This window comes from Triturus cristatus, chromosome 9 (genome assembly GCF_964204655.1).
Source record: "Triturus cristatus chromosome 9, aTriCri1.1, whole genome shotgun sequence".
NCBI lineage: Eukaryota > Metazoa > Chordata > Amphibia > Caudata > Salamandridae > Triturus > Triturus cristatus.
The window spans coordinates 731,953,501-731,978,447 of record NC_140592.1 but is presented as its reverse complement, the minus strand read 5'-3'; the positions used below and the strand labels follow the sequence as shown (position 1 = coordinate 731,978,447).

Here is a 24,947-nt window from a genome sequence, read left to right as displayed (position 1 = left end):
AGGAGTGTTCTGAAGTTGGTACTTGGAGAGGCCACATTTATGCCTGGCACAAGCTAGTGACTAATGACTCCTTGACATGCCCTAACCAATGAGGTAAATGTTCTAGGCCAACCCTAAGCACTTTGGTTATTTTCAAAATGGCTAACGTCTTCAACTCGGAGGGCTGTGGGGAGGCTGGTGAGTGTACTTTGGTAATACTAATCTCCTTCCAAATCTTAACACCAAAATCCAGTTTGAAGGAGCCACAGTACCACCCCAATAAACAGAGACAGATGTTGCTGGGACCGAGCTAGTCCTTCTGCAACCAGACAGTGGAAACAGAAAAATAGTTTTGACATCTTGTTTCCCTTCCCCTCAAGTTCACCCCCAGTGTTATATGTAAAAAACACAGTAGACCTGACAAACAAGATTTGACACTGTAATGCTAAAATAGCAACTTGCCCTGGCCACCGCCCCCACAAGACCAGAACTAGAGGAAGATCCTTCTCCTACCTCGCCGCCAACACCTGAAACACCCTGCCCCTCCACCTCAGGCAATCACCCTCGCTGACCCAATTCAGGAAGGATCTCAAGACCTGGCTCTTCAACTGAACCTCCACGCCCAGATGGATTAGCAGCCTCACCTTCCCCCACACCCCACCCCCAAGCGCGTTGAGACCATTACGGGTGAGTAGCCACGCTATATAAATGATTTATTGATTGATGGATGGATGCTAACAGGCCCCACCCTGAATATTCTGGAAGGTTCAGAGGAGTCATCTCTGCCCATTCATGTCAGTCTGTTTGCTCCTGTGAGGCATTTCACACCTATTCAAATACTAATTACTGTCTAGCAGAAGAGGGAAGGTAAATGCCAAATTTTGCCTCCAAGAACTTCAGGCAAAGAGAATGTAATTTTCTAAAATGTTACTTTCCCCTAATATTTATTAAAGATCGGACTTTAACATTGAATTGGATTTTTAATAACCGTTAGAAATAGTTAATTATTTTTCTAGCTAATCTCATTCCTGAGCTACAATATTAGGATTTTAATCACGGTACACTGTTTTTCTGTAAAGTACAGCTAGGCCCGTCACAGTGAAAAATAGCTTTGGGCACTGGTCGTTGTAAGACATAACATGAAATTTCCACACATCCTACATTTAAATACCATGCACCTGCCTCGTTGACTCCAAGGCACACATGAAGGGGTTTTATTAATATTTAAAAGGGAGGTTTTCACCTATCAAAGGGATCATTTGACAGGTCAAACTGCAGTATTTACACTGCCACAGTCAATTTACAATGGTAAGCATGAAGTCATGTTTGCGCTACTTCTGTAGCAGTCCACTAGTGGTGTTTTACTTTCAAACCTTGGGTACAGTTTGCACAATATACTAGGTACTTAAAGAGCAGTTAAATCTACCAATTAGGAGTATGCCAATTCAACCATGTTTAAAGGGGGAGTACAGGAAGTCTACTACTGGGTAGCGGGGTAAAGTGCACAAAGTTCTAAAACCAGCAACAATATCAGGGCCAGCAGGAGGTGAAAAAATCTGGGGTCATCACACAGAAAAGGCTGATTTCCAACATTCTCCACCTATGGACTGATGTTATGGAATGATATCCCCATAGTCATCCGGCTAGCCACAACACAGCTTCAGTTTGGGAAATAGCTGAATACTTACCTCTTTAAAGAGCACTACATCATGATGCAGTAACAGTCCACAAACGCGCTACCCTTCTTTAACTGTGGCTTTACCTTGGACCCTGCACAGCTCTCCACTGCTTTTTGGCTTAGATTTGCGCTATAGAAATATCACATATATAGTAATGTACTAATCTGCAAAAAATATTAACATTGGAGTAAAGATATAAGTTTTGAAGAGACTTGGGTCACGTTTTTCCATCTAGTGTGACTAATATAATGTATTTCCACTTAAGAGAGCTTCAAAATGTATGTATTTATTTTATTAAGGTTATTATTTATGCTTTTATTGGTTTACTGACATCCACATCAAAATAGCTTTTCTTGGAAACTCACTTCAACATTGTTTAAGTATTATTAGTTCATTGATGGCACTTCCTGTGATGTCAAACCATAAGCAAATTAGGGGGGCCTGCCACATTCACTTTCTGCACAGAGACCCAAAAATCTTAGAACTGGCCCTGTAGCTACTATCCTGCCATGCACACTTCCTGGGAGTGTAAAAAACAGTTCTTTTATTTCCAGTTTAGTTTTTAGAAATAAAAAGGTTTACCTATATGCTGAACGGTGAACGATCACTCTACTGGAAGTCCTTCTGTTTCCATGATCTTATTGGAACTAAAAAAACAGGACACACTATCTGGTATCTCCTTCTATTCTCACCCCTCCAGCTCCCTGAAATGAGTGCTGACGCACCCACAGCACAAACTAAGTACTGTTGTTGTGCTAGGAGAAGCTGATCTGCTATTCCAACTCCTGTACTCAAATATTTGTGAAAAATGTTTGGAAATCGTGACGCCCTTTCAGAAAGAAAATTGAGTCCAAGACACCAGCAGATCAGTGTACATGCATTAACTGCTTTTCCATGCACAGTAGAGACTGGTGTCATTAAGAGATGGCGAGCATATGAATAGGTGTAATACTGGCAACACCCAGAGAGGCTTGATTTAACTAACTCTTTCCCACTGGTTTCTCGTCCAAGTGGCACAACAGGCAGCCCTGCAGGCAGCACCCACCAATGCTGTGGCATCAGTCTGGGTGTTGTTTCTCTTCAGTCAAGCCTACAGTCACCACAGATGGTCTCTCAGCCCACATTTCTCTTTATCCCCTCACTTGGTCATCTGTCAGGTACAAACAAAAAAGCTAGGCAGGCAAAAGCAGGGTGGATCATAACTACCCTGGAGGAAAAATCCTAGCCCTAATAGTTGATTAATGGGTCAGTAATCATGGCCAACTGTCTGCAAGTACAGGTAGACTAGTGAGCCTTTTTTCTCATTCCAAATAGATGGAGATAACAAAAATACATGTTTTCAGGATTCTTTCATATGCAGTCATCGTAAATTCTACTCATCCACACGCAATGGTGAGTCTGATTTTATCAGGTCGTGCTATTTTTAGCACCTACCGGTCCGTTCTGGCGAGTGAACATAATCTGGAAAGGAATAGGTTTTTTGTTTATACAGAAAGTGAATGAGCAATAAAGATTCTTTTAAATCTTGTTTTTGTCTTGACACATTTGCTGTCTGTTCATGGAAAGAGATCAAATGTCCGTTTGTCTTTTACTATTTGCTGCTTGGAAAATGTAGTTTATTTTTCTTTCTTTTACTACAGTCAGAGGTTTTTTGACAGGTGAGCTGTCTGACAATCACTGTCAAACAAAAGGCTGTAAGATGTCCGTATTTTTCTAACATTTAAATAGCTTGTACATTAATAGTACAAATATTAAAAAATATATCAGGAATTACTAAACCACATTTTTTGTGATTGAGAAGGGCAATGCAAACCCATTTAAATAGGAGCAAAACAAATCAGAACACTTTACTTTGAGATGTGCAAATGACAAACATTGTTTATACACAGTATAGTTTTATCAGTATACCTGGATGTCAGTGGGAAATGTTGTGGCCATTTCAATGATAAATCTGCTGATTGCAAATTACAGTGTGATACCACTTCAAGCATTAGTTATGTATTTATTAAAACATATTTTGTGAAATATGCCTGCCCCCACCCTGATGACAATACTGTTTATGAACTAAGAGGTAAGTCAGAGTTCATTCGTATACTATATGTGGCTACATTTATATTAGAAATGGAGCTAAAGTTTAGTCTCTCAAATCAAACAAATTTATTTTTTGAACAGCAGACATGCTGAACTTGCACATTTGAAGGTGCTCTAATATGTGATGATGAAGGAAATGGTGGCTCTGAACTAAAATATTTGCCCAGGATCACATCATTTGAAATCAGTTTAACGGTCAAGAGCATTGCAATTAAGTTGCATAGATTTTTTTAGTCACTAGACTTGCAGGTCGAGTAAAAATTTTATGATTTTTCAAATCCTGCTTTTGTATGCATTTAAGATAGAAACAGGAAAAGCAGGACATTTATCCACAATGCCCGGTTCTCAGCAATGTTGTCCAGTCTCTTTATTGCGTGTGGCACATACTGATGGGTCTTATGCATGGTCCAGCACCAAAAGCAAAATGAGGAATCTCAAAAAATGGCAACTACAGATATGGAGCCAGAAGACTCTCTCCCGGTAATCCACAACCGTCGACTCAAGGATAACTCTGCCTTACAACCAAGTGCGTTGTGGTTGGTTCACCACAACAAAAACACATTGGCCTCATGCAACATCCAGCGTCACCGAGAACAAAAGGAGAATAGCACTTTATGTTTCAAGATGTATGACATTCTCTTCTCAAAATCCATCCTCTCTCAAATCTCATCTGTGAAGGTGGATACAGCTGGCACCCCTCTGTGTGCTTCTCAATACTCTGAAGGTTGCAGGAAGTAGTCTAGCATTGTGCTAGGTCGTCCAGATGCAGCTACTACTTGCTGGTAAATTTCACCTGAAAAAGTAGAAGAGGTCTGTGAAATACAATCTATGTTATATATGTATATATACATCCATACCATCTGATTTCTATTAAAATCACAGACATGCTCTGGCACACAGAGGACAGGGTTAGGATTGATAAGGCTAACATTATGGCACTTGGGTAAAACTTTAATCTCAGACCATGTTGGAGAAGTAACCCACCTTGATGACACAGACTACTGATGCACAAGATACAGGAAATGGGTTAAAAAGGTGCGATGACAGAACTTCCAACTCACCCTTGATGGTGATCTGAGGGATGGGGGGGGGGGGGGGGGGGTGCAATTACATGGGGGTCCTAGGAAACTGGTCAAATAACAGAACTTACAAGTGGTTCAGAGAAAAGGAGGAGAACAAAGAATTAATAAAAAGGTAGATATATCTTCTAGATAACAGCCTATACAGTTCTTTGAAAAATGATCATCCCACAATTGACATGTGTCCTACTGCTTCTTTTTTTTTTTAGTTATGGTAGGGTCATGCTCATCCTCCTGCCCATGAAGGTGCAGCACATTTGCTGTAAAAGCCAATTCCGATGTTATCCCCAACATCACTATTGGAGCTCCCTCTGCTCTTGAAGTAAGCAGAGATTATTGGAGGGGCCAAGGAAAATGTCAGTGCTTCCATCAAGAATTAACCTTACAGAGTCTCTCCCTATACCTCTGAGATTCACTCAAATGAAAGACCTCTTCATCTCGAATTCAGATGCTCTTGACATACCCATCCAGGATAATAGGTGTGAAGAAGAAGAAAGGAGGAGGAGGAAGGAGTAAGAAGGGAGGAATGGAGGAGGAGGATTATTCTCCTTATCACACAGATGCCAGATTAACTGCAGCACTAAAATCCTTCTGGTACTTAGAAGTCTATTCCTTCATGTCAGTAGTACTCAAGGTAGTTTGGGCACATGAGTTGCCCTTATCAACGGAGGAACCTAATTCTAAGAAATCTTGCACCAGTCGATTCATAAACTTTATTCGATTCAAAAAGAAAGAATCGTAAAAGTATACAGAACACCACTAGAAAATCATTCTACAATTTGTACATTAAAAGAATAAAAAGAAAAATGTGTACAATTTTACATCATTTGTCAGAAAGCAATGGGAACCATAAAAGGTTTTTAGACCAAACTAGCTATACCGTTTCCTGATCTGGAGAGACAATCTTATAAAACTTAACATAGCACAACATACTCCAGGAGATGATAATGATAACAAGTAGTCATAGCCTTCTTTATAATTACATGGTTGCTGTTCTTTTAGAATAGGCTTAATAAACCAACTCCTTGGTTCCTTATATAAAGGACAAAAAAGAACAATATGGATAGTACTTTGACTAACTTTGTTAATGCAAGGACAAGGGGGCAGCCTCTCACACCAACCCCCTTGTTTTGGAAAGGCAAAAAGAAAATGAAGTGTGTTTAGTCTAAACCTTGTCAGGTAAAAACGCCATTGCACATGAGTGGTAAATGTTAGATAAAATTGGTGCTGTAGTTTGCCCAAGCAGTTTATTGATTTGTCTAGACATGACATGCTTAAACTTTTACGATAACTTGTTTTAATTAGAGTTTTTATGTCTCCCTGTATTTTTTCGGGGTTGTCATAAAAGTGGCCCAGACCTATTCTATGCAAAGTATCGCTGACGTATGAAAGCCATGGGATCTGCATTGCATGGTCAAGATTTTTGCAGTCTTGGAGGATATCTTTAGAGAGCTGAAGGTCTTCTGATAGCCATATTTTACCCCATAATAATAAGGGCGAAATGCGAATGATGTCAGTCACATATTCCATTCCCATCTCAGTGTGACAGAAACTGTTAGATGAACCTGATGGGATTGACAACAAACGCTTCATAAATTTGTTTTCCATGACCTGGATCATGGCTGGGCTTTCTGTACCCCAGACCCCTGCCCCATAAGTGGCCACAGATAAGCATTTTGCTCTATACAAGCTTTTTAGTTGTGCGACCGTTTTTTGCCCTAGTTTACTACAAAAGCGAAAAAGACCCTCTATGGATCGACTAGTACTTTGTACTCGCACCTTCATCAAGGGGACCCAACTCAATTTACTGTTAAAAAGATTTCCCAAGTAATTAAAATTATCCACTTTTTCAATGGTGTTGTTGGTTACCATAAACTTATGGGTTTTTGTCCCTTTTGGACCACAGACCATTGCGAAAGATTTTGCAAAGTTTACCTTTAGGTCCAGGTCCAACATGAAGTTATTAAATGCATCCAGACAAGTCTGCATGCTATTTGCTGTGAGGGTCATTAATACCGTATCATCGGCATAAGATAACAGAGGTATCTTCTTGCAGTTTACCTTTGGGAAATCAGAGCAATGATCCAACAAGTACTTTTCCAAGCCATTTGTATAAACTAGGAACAAAAAAGGCGCTAAAATGCAACCTTGTCGCACACCCTCAGTTGAGGGGATAGATTTAGTTTTTCCCCCCCCTGGCCCAAACCTTATTGCCACGGTTGTAGCTGCATGTAATCTGCGGAGCAGGGTAACCAAGGGTTCCTCAAAACCCATATCCTCCATCATTCGCCATAATTTGTTTCTGCAAACAGTGTCAAAGGCACTGGATAAGTCCATGAAGGCCAGATGAACAGAAGAATTCCTGGCCTTCATGTACTTACTCATAATCAGTGCCAAATTTAGACACTGTTCGATTGTTCCCTTTCCTCTTCTGAATCCATATTGGGAATCTACAATTAGGCCCACAGAGTCTGCCCACGTCTCCAATCTAATAAGGATTATCCTTCCCAGTAATTTACATGATGCGTCAATTAATGATATTGGGCGATAACAACGAGGGTCGCTCTTATCACCCTTCTTGAAAATCGGCACCACCACTGCCTCTTTCCAGGATAGGGGAATACGACCAACAATAACCGCTTTAAATACATTTAGCAGCAATGGGGCCCATACAACAATGTTATGTTTAAAAAAGTCCAATGGCACTGCATCTGGGCCAGGGGCTTTTAGTGGGACACCTTTCCTCAAGGCCTCTTCAACTTCCTGCAATGTAAGCGAAGAACTAAGCAAAGAAGCTGTCAGCGAGAACTCCATATCCTTTGTTTCATCCTGCAGTCCTAAGAGCGCTAGTGAATTGGGATTAAAAATTGCCCCAAAATGGGCCTCCCATGTCTCACCTGTTATCTGCATAACCCTATTATCCTTATCATTGCTAGAAAATAGGGGGCGATTTACCACTTCCCAAAAAAGCTTGCTGTCTTTTAATTCCGAGGCCTTCTCTAAATCATCCCAAGCGAGGTTTTTTAAGTCCAACTTCCGTTTTCTAATTGCCTCTTGTAGGCGCCTCTAGCCATTTTTACCAGCTCCTTATTCCTTGGTTTTTATTGCAAAGCCATTTTTAATGATTTTAGAGAGGCAGAACATACAGCATCAAACCATTTAAAACCCTTGATCTTGTTATTACCAATTGGTTTAAGATACTCTGCCACGTTTCCACATAGGATTTCAAAGTTCGTAATAACAATTTCAGGGTCAGTTGTTGGTAATAAACAGGACTCAATTTCGGAGCTATTGGCACTTAAAACCTCCGCCTCTAACCCAACTGCGTCTACTTTCCCCCACTTCAAGATAACACCTTGGTTCCTATTATATTTTATAGGTTGGTCCCAGATTGGGTGCCTTGTGCTAACAGGGGGGCATAATGTTAGAATCAGAGGGTTGTGATCGCTTGCCGAATTTGCAAGCGTCTCAAGTTTATCAATGTATTGAGAATAACCACTGGACACAATGGCAAAGTCAATAACACTCATCGAGCCTCTAGTTCCCTGGAAAGTTGGTATTGGGAGGGAATTTGGGGCAACCCATGGTTCCATTATGCATAAATCGTTAATTACAATAATGTTATTTAACGCATCACCATGGGGTGTGTGCTTAAAGTGTTGCACAGGGTGTTCATTTAGATCGTCCAAGCCACATACATTTGACCCACCAAATTTACACAATGAACAGTTGAAATCGCCAACCCAAATGATAAAAAGTAGGGGTAAATCGCTACGCACCTTGGATATAGCTTCCTGCAAGCTCACAATTACAGATATTTCATTTTTATCAAAGACATTGTGATACCAATTAATCAACAATAAGGGCACAGGAAACAGATTGTAGCAAAAGTAATTGGTACCAGGGAGTGTCCACTATTTTAGATGTTAAATTATTCAATTTTAGGAAAAGTGCAGTCAGTATCCCACCCTTTGCCCTGCCTGCCTGTGATGGCACAGCTAGTACACTAAAGGACTGAAAACCGTCAATATCCTGATCAGTTCTACTCCATGTCTCCTGGAGACACAAGATATCATGGCTACCCGCATAATCCAGCCATGCTTCATCTTGTAGTCTCCCAGAAAGGCCTAAAATATTCCACGAAATCAGGCGGAACCTTGTTTCCCCTGGCGGATTACCTGGATGTTCGATACGGGTGGCCCCATCCAACCCAGGGGCAGGCAAGGTCAGCTCATAGTCTACAATATCACAAACCTCTGATTCCAAGAGATTATCCCGTTGTATATTACAAGTTAATACCACCTCATTAGTATTATCCCTCGATCCATCATAACTATGTTCCACTAAGGAACTAACCTTTTCGCTGAATAATTCAATGGGCTTTTGACTGGTTGGTAGTCGGTCTATCCCCTCCATCCCCATGAGTGGGTCAAAACGATTACTTAGGGGAATATTATTTGGCATCCACCCAAGGTATTCCTCACCCTGAAATCTCATTCCGTGATGATTTCGCGGTGGTTGTAAAGGAATATTACTTGGTGTCCACCCGAAATATTTCTCACCCTGGGGTCTCATCCTAGGATAATTTTGGGATTGTTGAAAAGCAACATGCTTTAGATTGGGGTAAAAGTATTCTAAGCCTATACATTGTATATCCCCCAATCTACCAAACCTTGGTTTACAACAAATAAAATCTTTAACCCAATTGTCCCTAAAGTTTATGAGAATACAATCCCCCTCCAAATCTTTCTCACTTGGCCCCACCCAAGGAACCCTTCGGACACTTAATATTTCTGTTCTAGAGGCAGGGGGAAGCGCCCTATTTTTGTTGAGCCAAAAGGTTACTTTATTTCTAAGATCCCTGTTTGACTCCAATTGATTTGGCCGGACTCCTGGGACTCCTGTCAAAATTGCGATAAAAGTAGCGCAGTCAGGGGGTAGATCTACACAAACCGGCTTCTTTAGTGGAGCTTTTTCTCTATGATTTATAAGTCCCTGTTGTGGTATTACCCTAGGCCCAGAAGTGACTGCCTGCTTGGGTGCGGATAACTTTGATGTGGATGCAGCGGCCACTGCGGGCTTTTGCTGACAACCCATAGCAACTACCAAAGTAGAATTATTTGAGGCAGTTTGTAAGGGTACTTTAGCAAGAGTAGCAGTTGCGGCCATTTGCGACACTGCAACTTGATTTTTTGGTCCCACTTTCTTTATAGCATTGGGGTTACCCCCCATGGTTTCAATAGGTTTACTGTTCTTAGCCAATTTCTCAAGACAACGAGTATTGACCGATATAAGATGTTCTAATTGGTCCAGTTTCAAATTTACTATTTGCGTTCTTTCTTCAAGAGGCGTCAGAAGCCCTTTAACCAGCTTTTCAATATTAAGCAATAATTCATCATTATTTGGGCAGGAATGATTTGTATGTACATAATCCCCAGATGAAATCCCCCTTTGTTTTGCTGATTTCGATGTTACTCTTAAAGTATTTATTTTTACTGTTTTGGCTCTACTACCCTTATTGTGACCCCCTCCTCTTTTCCGTTTACTAGTTTTTATAATTTCAATTCCTACTGGCTCGGGTTCTAAGACCTGGGGTTGTTAGACGAACCAATCATTTTCTCCAGAAAATTTGTAGTTCAGGCATAATCAGCTAAGCTAAACCCAAAGCATTTTCCCCCATCTCCTCCTTCACACCATGAAACCAAAGAACTTCACTCTACATACTCTCAATGCCACTCCTTGGTCATTACATGACCACTTTTTGTGTATTGCCAAGCATGGGAAAAATTAACTTTTTGGATCAGATGAAGAAGATTTTCTCTGACTTGGTGAGCAACTATTTGGATGCTTCCAAACAAATTCATAAATGCAACCTTGATTTAGCTGACACTATAGCTCAAACAATTACACAGCAGACACTCTCCACCGGAAAGCTTGGAAGGGCTCCACAGGCCTATATGGAGATGCCCCTGCTGCTTTAATGAACATGCCTTTTACGATGGACAGAGACTACTGGGTGAAAAATTGTACTCATCCTTGGAACAGTTTAAAAATAGCAGCACCAAAGCACACTCACTGTGCAGTTCCACCGTAAATATCTTCCTACTTCTAAACACCCACCCCAACAGTTATACTGGTCCTTTCAAGGAAAAGGTCGACCTAAGGGAAATCAAGAAGCAACCCCAATCTCCTCATCTTCTGCTAGATCTACTGCTATAAAACCTCAAATTGGTCGTCCCTCCACCATCACATCCAAGTAAGAGTAGGAACTCGTTCTACCCAACTGGGCAGTCAACAAGACGGATCACTAAGTTCTCTACCTCATCCAGAAGGGCTACAACCATCTATTTCTGTAACTACCCAGGACCACCCAAGTTATGCCAGACAGGTCTCGCCCTGTGGCACAAAGGGACATAGAGGGGGTAGGGAGCATGTTTTTTTCCCTTCAATTCTTAGTCCCCCCAAAAATGACAGGGGTTTGATACCCATTTTAGACTCAAGACTGTTGAATCTCTTTGTTTGGCAGGACAACTTCAAAATTCAGTCTCTCCTAGCTCTCAATGCACAGGCTTGGATGGAGCTCCTTCATCTCTTACATCATCCCTTATTCTAGCAGTGCACAGGCGTTAACCCCTCTTCGTAGTAGCGTCTAAGCACTACTAATTGGTGGGGCTACTTTTTGGTTTCACAACTGCTCCGCAAGTCTTCATCAAATACTCGCTGTGGTGGCAGCTTCTCTCTGGTGGTCCAGAGCCCATGTATTTCTTTACTTGGATGACCGGCCGGTAAAGGCAAGGTACCCGCTCCTCTGCTGGTATCAGACAATATGCAACACACAGTGGGTTCATTCAGGATCCTTAGCACAACTCCACACCCTCCATTAGATCAACAGACAGGTCGAAGTGCGTTCCTTGACCCATGTGATAGGGCATTTTCCCAGGGGTAGCTCATCTGGGAGACAGTCTGAAAGTGAAGGTAAAAGCCTTGAATCACCTGTCCCTGTAGGATCCCGAGGAGGAGTCCCATTGCAAAGAGAGAGACATGATCTACAGATTTTGATGTCACTATGTGGAATTCTTTGCCACAAATTTGAATAGGAAGTGCCCGGTCTTCAGCACATGGATCCCTGGGAATGCATTGTGATTTAACTGGTAATAGATTCTGCTGCACGCACTCCTCTGCCTTCAAAGGTGCTGAAAAAAGGGGTATGAAAAAAAAAAATTCAAACACACTGATCCTTATTGACCCAGACTGGACAAAAAGTCTTTAGAACATCGATCCGCTGGAACTCACTATTTGTCTGATCCTTATTGACCCAGACTGGACAAAAAGTCTTTAGAACATCGATCCGCTGGAACTCACTATTCGTCCCTCACATTCCTGCCAACAGAATCTTTCAGTAAAGGTTAGATCTTCCACACCAACCCTTGCTCTTTCTGCACATGTAAATATTGAGTGATGTCAATTAGAGGCAGCTGGGCTAAGTTGGTGTCTTGGTGCAAGTCCGCCATCTTAAACCCCTACAAGTCTCACCTGTCTGATGGCCTTTGCTTTGAGTTGTACCTTGCTCAGCAAGATTTGGAGGTTGTGAAATTCTTTTATTCAATTATTCTGACATAGTATTGCCCATTGTACTGCGGCCTCAGCTCCAGATCTTATATCCTATTAGATACTTAGTTTGTATCCCAGGATTTTTCAGAATTTTACAAACTTAATGATTTACCCACTTTAGCTAAAGCCCAGAATCTATTACATCAATGGCTGTTGTATCCTCTTAACTTATTTGACGAAAAGCATTATTAAAAAATGAGGATTCTCCCATTTTTTCTTTTTTAGGTCTCGCCTGAGCCATGCGCTGCTCTGGCGAGATATTTAGTGAGTGGGCTTTAAAAAGCCGACCACAGCTTTTTGGGTGGCATAGAGCGTGCAGTTACGCGCACAATGACGAGCAGAGGCGCCATCTGGCTTGCCTCTCTCGTCATGGTGCGTGTACGTCACATAGCTCGCGGCACCCTTACAGCGCGCAATCACTTTCGCGGCCGCTCACTTTCATTTTCTTACGCGTCACTTTCATTTTCTTCCCTACCTATGCGCTTGTTTACTTTGTTGGGCCTAACCAGTGAGTGGCAGCACAAGTCCATTGACACAGTGGGCACTGGAGCCTAAGCATCCCTTCCCGCATCAGTAGACTTCCTAGTAATCAAAATGGGCAATTCTCCACAAGAATACATGTCAAAGGGAGGAGCCTAGCGCGCACCCAAGATGGCCGCGTAGGTGCGAGGCTCCCGAGGACCTCCGCGACCTCCTGCATAAATCCTGACCGAATCCTGTCCTAGATGAGGGGACTGTGTTTGTGAACCCGAACTGAGGTGACGCCCGTTTTCCGTTTTCAATTCGGACTTCGGACACCGGCGGGAGCACCGATTAAGGTTTGCGGCCTTCTCCACACCGGCCCCCCGTACTGGAGTTGTGGGGCGATCCGGCGACAAAGTGAATAACAGCGGCGGGCAAGGCTGGGCGACTCGCGCACCCCGCACTTTCGCTTTCGCTTTTGCGCCCTCCTTGCTGCCAGGCGAGGTAGGGTCGCGGGGCGGTGTGAGGTGGTGTGGCCTCGTTGGGGTGCCCTGCCGGCCCGCCGGCTGCGGTCCGTCCTGCGGAGCGGTGGTCGCCCCCCCCCCCCGGAGCCCTTGAACGGGATGGTCTACCCCCCTTTTTGAGGAGATTGGCTCGATTTGGGGACCATGGCCACAAAACAAGATGGCGACCGGGCTAAGGTGAAGTCGACCCGTCGTGGCGCGGCCCATCAATCCAACAACATGGATCGCTACACCTCCAGAAGGGGTCTCCAGAGGCGCTGCGTAGGTCCCCTACGGGCCCGACTGATGCTCCTGCTCTGCCCACGGACCTGACCCTCCGAGACGTCATGGGCGCCATCGCCGAGATGAAGGCCTCGGTGGACCAGCGCTTTGACACTCTGGCGCAGAAGATCGACTCGGTCCTCGTGGACGTGGGCCTCGTGAGAGCCGATCTGTCAAAAACAAATGACCGGGTCGATTCTTTGGCCCACTCTACCTCGGGCCTCACATCTGACGTGGCGGCCCTCCAACAGGAGGTGCGCAGGCTTGGCCAGGCGAGCGCCCTGATGCATCGTCGACTGGAGGATTCCGAGGGTCGGGCCCGGAGAAACAACGTCCGCATTATCGGGGTGCCGGAAGGACGCGAGGCAGAGGCAGCGGACCTGTTTGTGGAGGACTTGGTCCTCACTCATCTCCAGCCTCGGGGGCTGAGTAAATTCTTTGCAGTGGAGCGTGCCCACAGGGTCCCCGGGGGTAGGCCTAAGACCGGAGCCCCTCCGAGGCCTCTCATCGCCCGGATTTTCAATTTTCGGGACAGGGACGCTATCCTGCAGACTTCCAGGCTACAAGGGCCGGTCAGACTTGATAATATGGATATAAATTTCTATCCTGACTTTACTCCGGCGGTCCAAAAGCAGAGACTGAGCTTTCTCGGTGTCAAACGTCGCCTACGGGACCTGAATCTCAAATATGCGATGCTTTTTCCGGCTAAGCTGAGGGTGGAGGTGGATGGCCGCACGCACTTTTTTGATCGTCCCGAAGCGGCCGGGGACTGGCTGGACACTTTGCCCGGAGATCGGGGCCGGGGGGGTGGGGGGGGAGCGGTTGGTGGGGAGGGCCCGCCGGATCAGGACTGAGGGTCTAATGGTAGGCCCTGCTCTGGACTGTGTTATTGTCACCATTGACTGTTAGGGTAAGTTCCCCTCCTGTGGAGGTCGTGTGGGGTCTCTTGGGGGATCTCCCTCCTCCTCTGGGGGACTAGTTAGTTTTCTTTCTATGGGGCGACAGGCACACTGCACTTTGGGGGGGCTGTTTGGGCTCATGCAGGGGTGCAGGGTGGGGGGAGTTCTGTTGGGATGGGTGGGTTGGGGTGGGGTGTGGTTCGTTTCTACCGCAAGGCAAACCCTTCATTGTATTGGTGTTTTTGAGATGCTCTCGGGGGGGACAAATGATGGCTTCTGTATGTGATGGGGGGTAGGGACCTGACTTTGTTGTCCTGGAACGTTAACGGACTGGGTGATAGGATTAAGCGGGGTGTGGTCCTGCAATATCTGAAACGGATTTCGCCTGATGTGGTCTTTTTGCAGGACACACACCTCATTGGTAACTCCTTTTGTGCCATGAATCGGCGTGGCTATCGTTTGGTGGCCCACTCGGGCTTTACATCAGGCTCACGAGGGGTGGGCATTATGGTCAAGACCTCGCTCCCGCTAGAAATAGACGAGGTGCGCCATGATGAGAGGGGACGCTACACTGTCTTGGTGGGGAGAATGGAGGGCAAAGTAGTCGTCTTTGTCTCAGTGTACGTCCCACCGGGGTTACAGTCCACCACCTTTGCGGACCTGGGACGCCTCCTGCTTGACCTTCCGGGGGGGCTTCTGGTGGTTGGGGGGACTTCAATGCTGTGGCCTCTGGGACTATGGATCGCTATCCCCCTAGGGACCTCCCCCGGGCACAAGCGTGGCTGTCTGGCCTTTTGGACACACTGGGATTGGTGGACTGTTGGCGTCTAAAGCATCCCACTCAGCTGCAATACACCTTCCATTCGGGGGCCCATGGTAGCCTTTCGCGGCTTGATCATGTCCTTGTCCCTGCGGCCTATGCCGGGAGAGTGGGGGAGGTGCGCCATCTGGCGCGGGGTATTTCAGATCATTCCCCACTCCTGTTGCACTTTGATGTCTTCCCGAGGGGGGAGGGCAGGGTAGCTCCAATCAATGCCTGGTACCTGCGCGACCCCACGATTCGTGCGGACTTGATTAAATCCTTGCAACGGTATTTTGAGGAGAATGTGGGGTCTGTCCCGTCGGCCATCTCCCTGTGGGAGGCTTTCAAGACAGTGCTTAGAGGGGAGGCCCTCTCCTTTATTTCCCATGCCCGGAGGCGCGCCCAGGAGGAGGTGACCCGGGTGGAGGCCGTAATTACTGAACTGGAGGGTGATCTGGGGAGTGGGGTGACTGACGCTGCGCTGCACGTTCTACACCTTAAGCAGGCGGCCTATAGGTCCCTCGTCACGGAGGCGGCCAGGGGCCTCAGCAGAGAGCAACAGGGGCGATTGTATGATGTGGGTGATAAGGCTGGCAAGTTGATTGCGTGGTTGGATAAGAAGGAGAGAGCTAGTCGTGTGGTCCCGCTGATTGAGAGAATGGATGGTGTACGTGTTACTGAGCCGGAAGGCATTGTCTCTTGCTTTGCAGATTATTTCCGTGAGGTATATTCCCCGGTTTCTCCCTGCCCGGAGGAGGATTCCCATGCCCTGCTGCGTGACATCGCGCTGCTCTCCCTCTCAATGGAGGACAGGGAGTTGATGGATGCCGCCCCCACCTCGGACGAAATTGCCCTCGCCATCCGCTCGGTCGCTTCTGGCAAGGCCATGGGCCCGAACGGCATTCCTATCGAGTTGTATAAACTGCGACCGGATGTACTGGCGCCCCACCTCCGCGCAATGTTCCTTGCGGCCCACTCGCGGGGCTCCCTCCCGCCGGACCAGCGTCTGGCTACCATCGTGGTTATCCACAAGGAGGGGAGACCGCGAGACCGGGTCACATCCTACCGGCCTATCTCGCTCTTGAACGCGGAGCCTAAAATCCTCGCCAAGGTGCTCGCCAACCGGCTGGTCGGCGTGGTGAGCGATTTGGTCCACCAAGACCAGTCCGGCTTTATTCCCCATCGCAATACGGCCCTTAATCTGCGGCGCTTGCACGGGGTGCTCGCGCGTGTTCCGTTCGTGAGGGAGCCGGCCATCTTGGCGTCCTTGGACGCCACCATGGCGTTCGACACGCTCGAATGGCCCTACATCTGGGCGATGCTGGCGAAATTTGGATTTGGCCCGGGATTCATCAGTTGGGTTAAATTGTTGTACTCGGACCCATTGGCACAGGTGGTGGTGAATGGTCGAGTCTCGGCCCCATTCGTGCTGGGACGGGGCACGCGACAGGGTTGTCCCCTGTCGCCGCTCCTTTTTGCACTGGCCTTGGAACCCCTGGCGGAGTGGCTGCGGTGGCACCCTTCTATCCGTGGTCTCCGTTGGACCCCCGAGTATGAGGACCGCGTGTCCCTCTACGCTGACGATATCCTTTTGTACTTAGCCTCCCCGCGCAAGTCACTGATTGTCCTGGTCGATGTTTTGCGCTCCTTTGGCCGTAATTCAGGCCTTGTCATCAACTGGGCTAAATTCTGCATCTATGTGCTTTCCGGGGAGGCTCCTGTCCTCCCTCGGGGCTGTCCGATCCAGATTGCCTCGCAGGGATTTCGATACCTGGGGGTCTATATTACGCTGGACCCGGTGGCCCGCTACGAGCGAAATTTGCTTCCCCCCCTCCAGCGCTTGAAGGAGGACGTCGTGCGCTGGCGGCGCTTGCCGCTTTCGCCGCTCGGTCGGGCGGCGTTGTTCAAGATGATGTCATTGCCGCGCTTTCTGTACGCTCTCCAGAACACTATGGACTTGGTCCCGGCGCGCTATTTCCGTGAGGTGGAAAGCTTACAGCGCCGTCTGTTTTGGGACGGGAGGCCGCGTATAGCTCTGGCAAAATTGACGCTCCCGTGATACGACGGAGGGATTGCCCTCCCGGATATTAAGCGGTATTACTGGGCCTCCCAGTTAGCTGCAATTAATCACGGTTTCTATGGGCCCGCCCTAAACCCGGCATTTGAAATGGACAAAATGCTCCTGCCCGGTGGCGACTACAATCGAGCGCTCTACACTAGCGTGCCCGATTCCCGCTTGACGGGACCCACGCGTGTCATGGTGCGAGTATGGCACGCGGCCAATGCAGCTATGGGATGGAAGGACCGTTTGACCCGAGCGTCACCGTTGTATGCGTCGGAGAGGCTGGGCTCTTTGTGGACCTCGAAGGGCTTCGAGCGGTGGGACATGATAGGCATCAGTACAGTGGGAGATCTCTGGACGAGGGGAGGATTCAAAACATTCGAGACGCTGCAGGCGGAGTTTCAGCTGCAGGGCAGTGAATACTTTCGCTACCTGCAGGTCCGTCACGCACTAGGTTCCGTCTTCCCAGACGTGGCCTCCATCCCGGAGTCCTCCCCCCTGGAGGATAGAGTGCTAGATGGCCACGTTCCGGACAGCACGATCTCCCTCATTTACAAGAAATTGATAAATGACCGCTCGGGCTTACTGACTGGTCTCCGCGAGGCTTGGGTTGCCGATGGGCTGGAGTTGGACGACGAGGACTGGACCTCCGCGGTGGCCTCTCCGAAGGAGGTGGCCATCCCGGCTCGCCTTCGCTTCGTCCAGCTTAAGATACTCCACCGGGTGTATATGACGGGGCCAAGGCTTCTGCGTATGGGCTATGCCGAGGATGGATTGTGTAAGCGTGGGTGTGGTGCTTTGGCGACTTTTTTGCACATTCTGTGGGAATGTCCGAGGGTGGAGCGATTCTGGCGTGGTGTGCATGAGGTCCTGCGAGCGGTTACGCATGTCGCGCTGTTGCCTGAAGCGAGGAGATGCTTGCTGAATGTGTGGGAACCGACCGATTACTCGGTTCCGCAGACGCGATGGGTGACTCTGGGATATATGATAGCTAAACGTGACATTGCTCAACTGTGGGGATCCCAGAGACCCCCGGCGGTGTCGGCCTGGAAAGAACACATGGATTGGTGCATGTTCCGAGAAAAGGTGGTGTATGTGGCGCGGGGTAAGCCTGGGGCATGGGTGAAGATATGGGGCCCCTGGAACGCCTACCGCGGGGGTATTTGCGAGCCGCCGTTGTTGCCTCCCGCTTCACCAGCTCCATCCCCCTAGTTGACCCCCTCCCTCAGCCCCGGACACATTGTTCTCCCAGTCCCGGATCTGTCTCCCTTCCCCTCTCTGGATTTCTTTGGATGGTTGGGGTCCCCCACTGGAGGAGCACGTGTTGTCATTTTCGATCGCGGGTTGCCTTGCGGGTGTGGTTTTATGTTGTTGTGTTGTGTAAAACGAAACCGTATTGTGGGCTCAGAGTCATGTGGCCCACGTTGTTGATACCTCCTGTTTTATCGTCTCTGCAAAGTCAAGTGCCTTATTGTATATATGTCATTTGCTTCTGTCACTTTAGCGGCCGGCCGGAAGGTTGTAGGCCCATGCCTGTATATATTTGAGATTGCAATAAACGGTTTCAAAAATAAATAAATAAATAAATAAAAAAAAAAGAAGAATACATGTCAATTGTTAGCATTCCCACGCTTTTTTTCAAACTTACTCATAACATACATGGTAGAAAGATAAATCCTATAAAGCCAAGGTGCCATGATTGGCATGGTTACAAGCGCGTGCACGCATAGACAGGTTATGTTAAAATGTAAACTTTAAAAGTTCTAATTTTTCCATCAGGCTTGCGAGTGCTACAAGGAAAACCTGGAGTCATTCGTCCACACCACTTTTTACCTGCCTCTACCGTAATTTATTAACGGCAACAGGCTATTTATCCTTTGAATTTTGCAAACAAAGTACTCAATGTCTGCATATCTTGTACACAGAGGATCTGCCGTGCTTTCTCACGATTTCTTTTCATGAATCCCTCCTCATTTGAGCGTGGTGTTATTTAAATTAACTGTAATGAAAATCTGATTACGAAGTGAACACCACATTTTAGGTCAGTCTAGCTCCTTGAAGAGGGCTCGCATTTTCATCGGGCTCTAAGGCACTTCTTCGAAAGCTGCAGAGATGTATTCCCAATTGTTGAAATTCCACAGTAGTCGGACCCCCGCGTCCAACCGCCTGCGTGAAGGTATGCATGTGAACATACAGACAAACACCACTCTGCCTACACACTAGTGGGCACCAACAGGAGGCGTTATGTCGTATGCATCAATTCACTTTCGTCGCAGATACAAGAGCCTATCTTTAGGTTAAGTTTACACTATACAAAATTGACATACGGTAGGTGTAGCCCTTGAAGTTAGCGCCCCACACCTTTGGTGCAATGTTTTCCACGTGCAAAACAATGTCCTTTTGTAATACAACAGTTTTTTATACAAAGCACTATACAACCGATTTGGATATGAAGCGCTGTAATATCTTTAGGTTAACTTCACGCTATACAAAATTGATACGCAGCACCATGTGCAGAGCTTTAAAGCCAGTTCCCTACACACAGGCCCTGCGTATAAACTGTAGCATCATGTTGCTGCTGCTGGTTGCATTATGTATTTGTTAAATTTTGTGTGTGGGGCAAAACACTTATCTGCGTGCATATGTAATATGTGTGCATTCAGTTGGTGTGTGTATGTATGTATGTGTGCGCGCGTGTGTGGGGGTGTGTGTGTGCACGTGCATGTGTGGGTGCGCATGCATAACAATCCGATGTAAATATTTAATGCAAACAATTACCGTACTTTAAAGCTCACAATCTGTAAATAATGTTAATAAAATGAAAAAAAAAGAAAAAAAAAGAAAAAATCTAGTGTCTGTTATTCATTAAAGGAATAAAATAAGTTTAATTGCCTATTTGTTTGCGGAACAATACTTTCACATAACTCTTTTCTTAGTCTCACTAGCTCAATACATCTCTCACTAACTTACTCACTCACCAAATCACTAATTCTATCTTCATCTATCAAACTCAAAAACAAAATAACTCTCTCTAACCTACTCTCAAATACTAACTAAATAAATCTCGCACTATCACTAACTAGGTCTCTCACTATCTCCATCTAACTCACTCACTCAATAACTCACTCTCCAGCTAAAATCAATAACTTGCAATACCTCTATATATACATAAGTAACTAAATCTCGCAACCTGTAAAAATTACCCAGTGCCAATTGGCACAGTGTATCTTGTATATTTACTATTCAAATATGTTTTCTACTACTACAAAAGCTATTATTCATACAACCTTGTATCGAGTTCAATTTATGGCGTGACTAGTATAGAGTTGCTACGTGCGTATTGCTAAAACGCTTTACAAATTAAATATCAGCATTAATTATTCACTTGTGCACATTTGGAGGGAGTTCATTACCACTGTAACTAGCAAACACACAGCATCACTCGACAACACCACAGCATCACTCAGCGCAACCACAGCATCAATTAGAGCCAGCGCACAAAAAACATGGCGGCCGGCGAGTAGCGGGTCGCGGGAGAGCTCCCAGAATGTTTGTGAACTTTTGATGTAATTGTAGCGAAAAGAGTCGAGTTTGCCGTAGGAAATAGGAATGCCCGTATTCTGTTAATGTTTCCTAATTTTGAAAGCCCGTAGATTTAATTTGTAAGTTTAACATACCGATCTCCGGCTGCTGCTGCTCTGGGTTCCAGCGTAGTGGGAGACTCCCGGCGTAGTGAGAAGCTCCAGGCGCGGTGGGAGGCAGCGAGAGGCGGCTCGGTGTGGGCGGAGACGGCAATACGGCGTCGGAGCTGTGGTGCAGAGCGGCCTGGAGCTCCACAGGGGAAGAGGCGCAGCGACGAGGATTCCCTTCCGGGGGACAGGAGGCAGAGGAGGTTTCTGCAGTGAAGTGGCCAACGGTGTTCTCCCCAAGAAAGACGAGCAGTCGGTTAAAAGCAGACCATCGGCGGACTACGGGCAGAGGCGTGTTGGCTGCTTGGAGGGAGAGAAAGAAGTGAAGGCAGTGCCCGATCAGGCAGACTTCACCAGCGCTGATACCAGCGTTGACACCAACAGAGGTAGGAGGAAGGTAGTATATGCGGGCACACCTGTGGAGGGGGTTTCTAGATATGCGCTCCGAAGCCTAGTAAGGTCTCTGGAAAAGGGAGATAGCCAGCAGGCATCTGAACAGCTGAACTCTAGGGAGATCTTCGTGAAGCAAGAGAAGGGGCAGAAAGGAGAGAAGTGCAAGGAGGTAGAAAAGGTGGATAGGGTAGAGACAGACCGGAGAGAGGGGTGTAAGGGTTTAGAAACCCTATATGCCACAGTTAAGAAATCGATACCCTCCGACCCTAAGACAAAACATAAGAAGTCTTAATTTAAGAAGAGGTCGCAGGACCCCAAAATTAAAATCACCCCATCTCTCAAAACTTATTTTAAAGTCTCACCAAAGATCTTAATTCTGGGTGAAAGCACGATGGCTGGCACGAATAGCGGCCAGAAGAAAGATGCCGTAAAATGGCCAACAACTTTTGAAAGCCACCCAGATGGTCCCGGTGAGGCAGACTACGGAGAAGAAATGCCTCGGATAAACTCCAATACTGACGCAGGCAATCAGCTTTTTATTAAAAGCCCAGAAAGCCTAGCCCCTGTTTCTGATGACCCCGAACAGGGTTCTAAACATCTAGAGAAGGAAGACGCATCAGTTGGAGCTCTTATAGCAGTATTAACGGCTGAAATTAAAAACAGATTTAGGATATCAGAGTCCAATCAGTTGGAGATCAAGAAGGCCTGTGAAATAATGGAAAGGAATATAGATGACCTCAGTAGCAGGACAACAACAGAGGAGGAGGTCTAAGAGCTTAGGGAAATGGTACAGGCAAACTGCGTGGAAATAGACCAACTAAAGACTGCAGAAAAAAAAGAGAATTTGGATAGAGTTGAAAGGCTGGAGAATTTCCAGAGACGGAATAATCTGCAAATGTTGAAAGTGCCTGAAGGTAGAGAGGGTGATAGCCTCAAATAATAAGTTGTTAAATTGATTAAGGACAAGCTTCAGATGGAGGAGTCAGAAGAGGAGATAGCAAAAGATATATAGCGCGTCCACAGGGATCCTTTCAGACTCAATACTAACAGGTCCAAACCCAGGAAAATGTTACTTAATTTCTAACTTATTCTCTGGAAGAGAAAATACTGTCAAAAGCCCTGGGGATGAAATCAATTGAGGTGGATGGCGTCAGATATGAGATTAGATCAGATGTCTCTGCTACCACCTCTAATAGGAAATGGGAGATTGGGCAAAGGATCGATAGATTAAAGAGCCTGGGAGCCTCGGTACAGCAGAGATTTCCGGCTTTTCTAAAGGTTATGTTAAATAACAAAATGCACATCTTTCACTCTGTAGAGAAGCTGGATGACTTTATCAAAAGCTTACAACCAGGGGGGTTAGACCTTTCTCCTGAATATTACCACACCATTAAGTAAAGGACGTATAAAATATAAAAATCCTTTTTGCTTAATCCAAGGGTATGAACTCATTAAATGTATTAAAAGGTTAAGGGAAAACTCATTTTAGGTACAACGCTACACTTTATACTTAATTTTATTAACACGTACGTTCTGGGGGGGGGGGGGGGGGGGGAGATACCCATATGGCTCTGGGCCATTTAGAAATAGGGGAGGGTTTTCCATGGGAAGGGGGGTTTTGGGGGAGCACAGGGTAGGGAGCAGTGGGAAAAAGAGACACACAAAAAAGATCCTCTATAGCCTCTAAAATGTTTCTAGTACTGACTAGGTGTTTTGGTGTCTTGGTGCTGGTTTTCAATCTTCAAGAAATATGGGTGAGAAGAAAGGGAATACAATAAAGATCCTCTCATGGAATGTTAACGGGCTCAGGGTGCGAGGGAGATGGGATAACATTTTTACAATATCTAAAAGATTGTTCAGCCCAGATTATCAATATGCAGGAGACCCACCTATCAGATGAGGAGGGCCTGGATCTCTTTAAGGCCCAAAACTGGATCTCTCAAGTAGTGTGCACATCCCAAATGGCCGTAACAAAAGGAGTGGCAATTTTAGCAAAGAGAGGGACACAAGTGTTTTTTGGGGCCCAGATCTCTGACAAATCTGGAAGGTGGTTAGCTGTTAAGGCTAAGATCACGGGTCACGCTTTTACTTTAGTGGGATATTATGGCCCAAATCAAGATGTCTCTCCTTTAGGAGACTTACTAGCGGAATTAGCGGATACTCCTGATCCAATTATCGTGGCTGGAGATTTTAACGCTGTTCTAGACCATACCCTAGATAGAACTTCACGCAGTAGAGCATGCGTAAATCCAAAAATGTCAACGCTTATTAAGCAAATAATGGCCCAGCTGGGGCTCTGGGATATCTGGAGACAGAGGGCAGGGCAAAAAAAAAAAAAAAGAGGCTTTACCTTTTACAATCAAAAATACAGACACCAGTCGAGGATAGACTACTTCCTCATTGATAGTAATCTGGCAGATTGGATTCAGAAGGTTGAGCATGTGGGAGTACGTCTGTCGGATCACTCGGCAGTGATTTTACACCTGAAATCATATGAGAGAGTCCCTTAATCTAGTTTGACTCTAGATCGCACAATTCTGCAGGAAGATGTCGTCATAGCAGCATTGTCCAGGGAGACAGAAGAGTGTTTCCATTTTAATCAGGGGTCACCAGCATATGGAGTAATTTGGGATGCTTATAAAACTTTTCTGAGGGGAAGCTGGCAGCTGAAAAAAGACGTAGTTACCTTAAAGAGGTGTCATCAGTCGAGGTACAGGTTCGGGCCTTAGAGATAGACCTGACTGACTATGATAGATGAAGAAGCCCGGGAAAGTCTGTCACAAAAAATGCAGGAAGCAAAAACCAATCTGGCAGTAATCTTACAGGAAAGGGTGAGAAAAAATGGCGGGCCAGAAGACTGGCCCATTTTGAATACAGTAAAGGTTTCAGCAAGCTGCTGGCCTGGAAGGTCAGAAGAGAGCAGGTCAGAAACAGGATTGACCAGGTCAAATGCGAACACACAGGTGTCCTTATTAGCGACAATAAGGAGATTGAGCATGCTTTTCATAGTTATTACAGCAGGGTGTACCAAGAAGATCTAAAACCCACCCAAGATGAGGTCGAAACATGGTTGGGACAGGGCTCAAGTAATATCCTTTCAGCAGAGAAGAGCAGGCAGTTGAATCTGGAGATTGGGGAGGGGGGGGAAGGGAAAAGCTCCTGGTCCCGACGACTTGCCCCTTGAGGTCTATAAAGCTTTGGCTTGTGTACTGAAACCTATTTTGGTAGAAACTTTTAATGATTTTATATATAAAAGGGGCCGAAATGTCTGCCTCATGGAACGATGCTAACATCTCCCTAATTCTGAAGCCAGGTAAGCCCCCATTAAATTGTGATTTGTATCGGCCAATATCTCTGCTAAATTGCGATTATAAGATCTTCGCAAAGATATTGGCCGATAGGTTAAATGGACCCAT

At 46.1% G+C, this 24,947-nt stretch overlaps 1 long non-coding RNA gene across 1 annotated transcript in view; it reads right to left on the bottom strand.

Moving 5' to 3' along the window:
* Positions 1-1,928: 1,928 nt before the first annotated feature.
* The window catches only part of LOC146798636 (uncharacterized), an 85,869-nt gene continuing 62,850 nt past the window's right edge, over positions 1,929-24,947 (bottom strand). The window contains exon 3 of the long non-coding RNA XR_014968736.1: positions 1,929-4,542. This is a non-coding gene — a long non-coding RNA (uncharacterized LOC146798636). The remainder of the gene's footprint in view (positions 4,543-24,947) is intronic.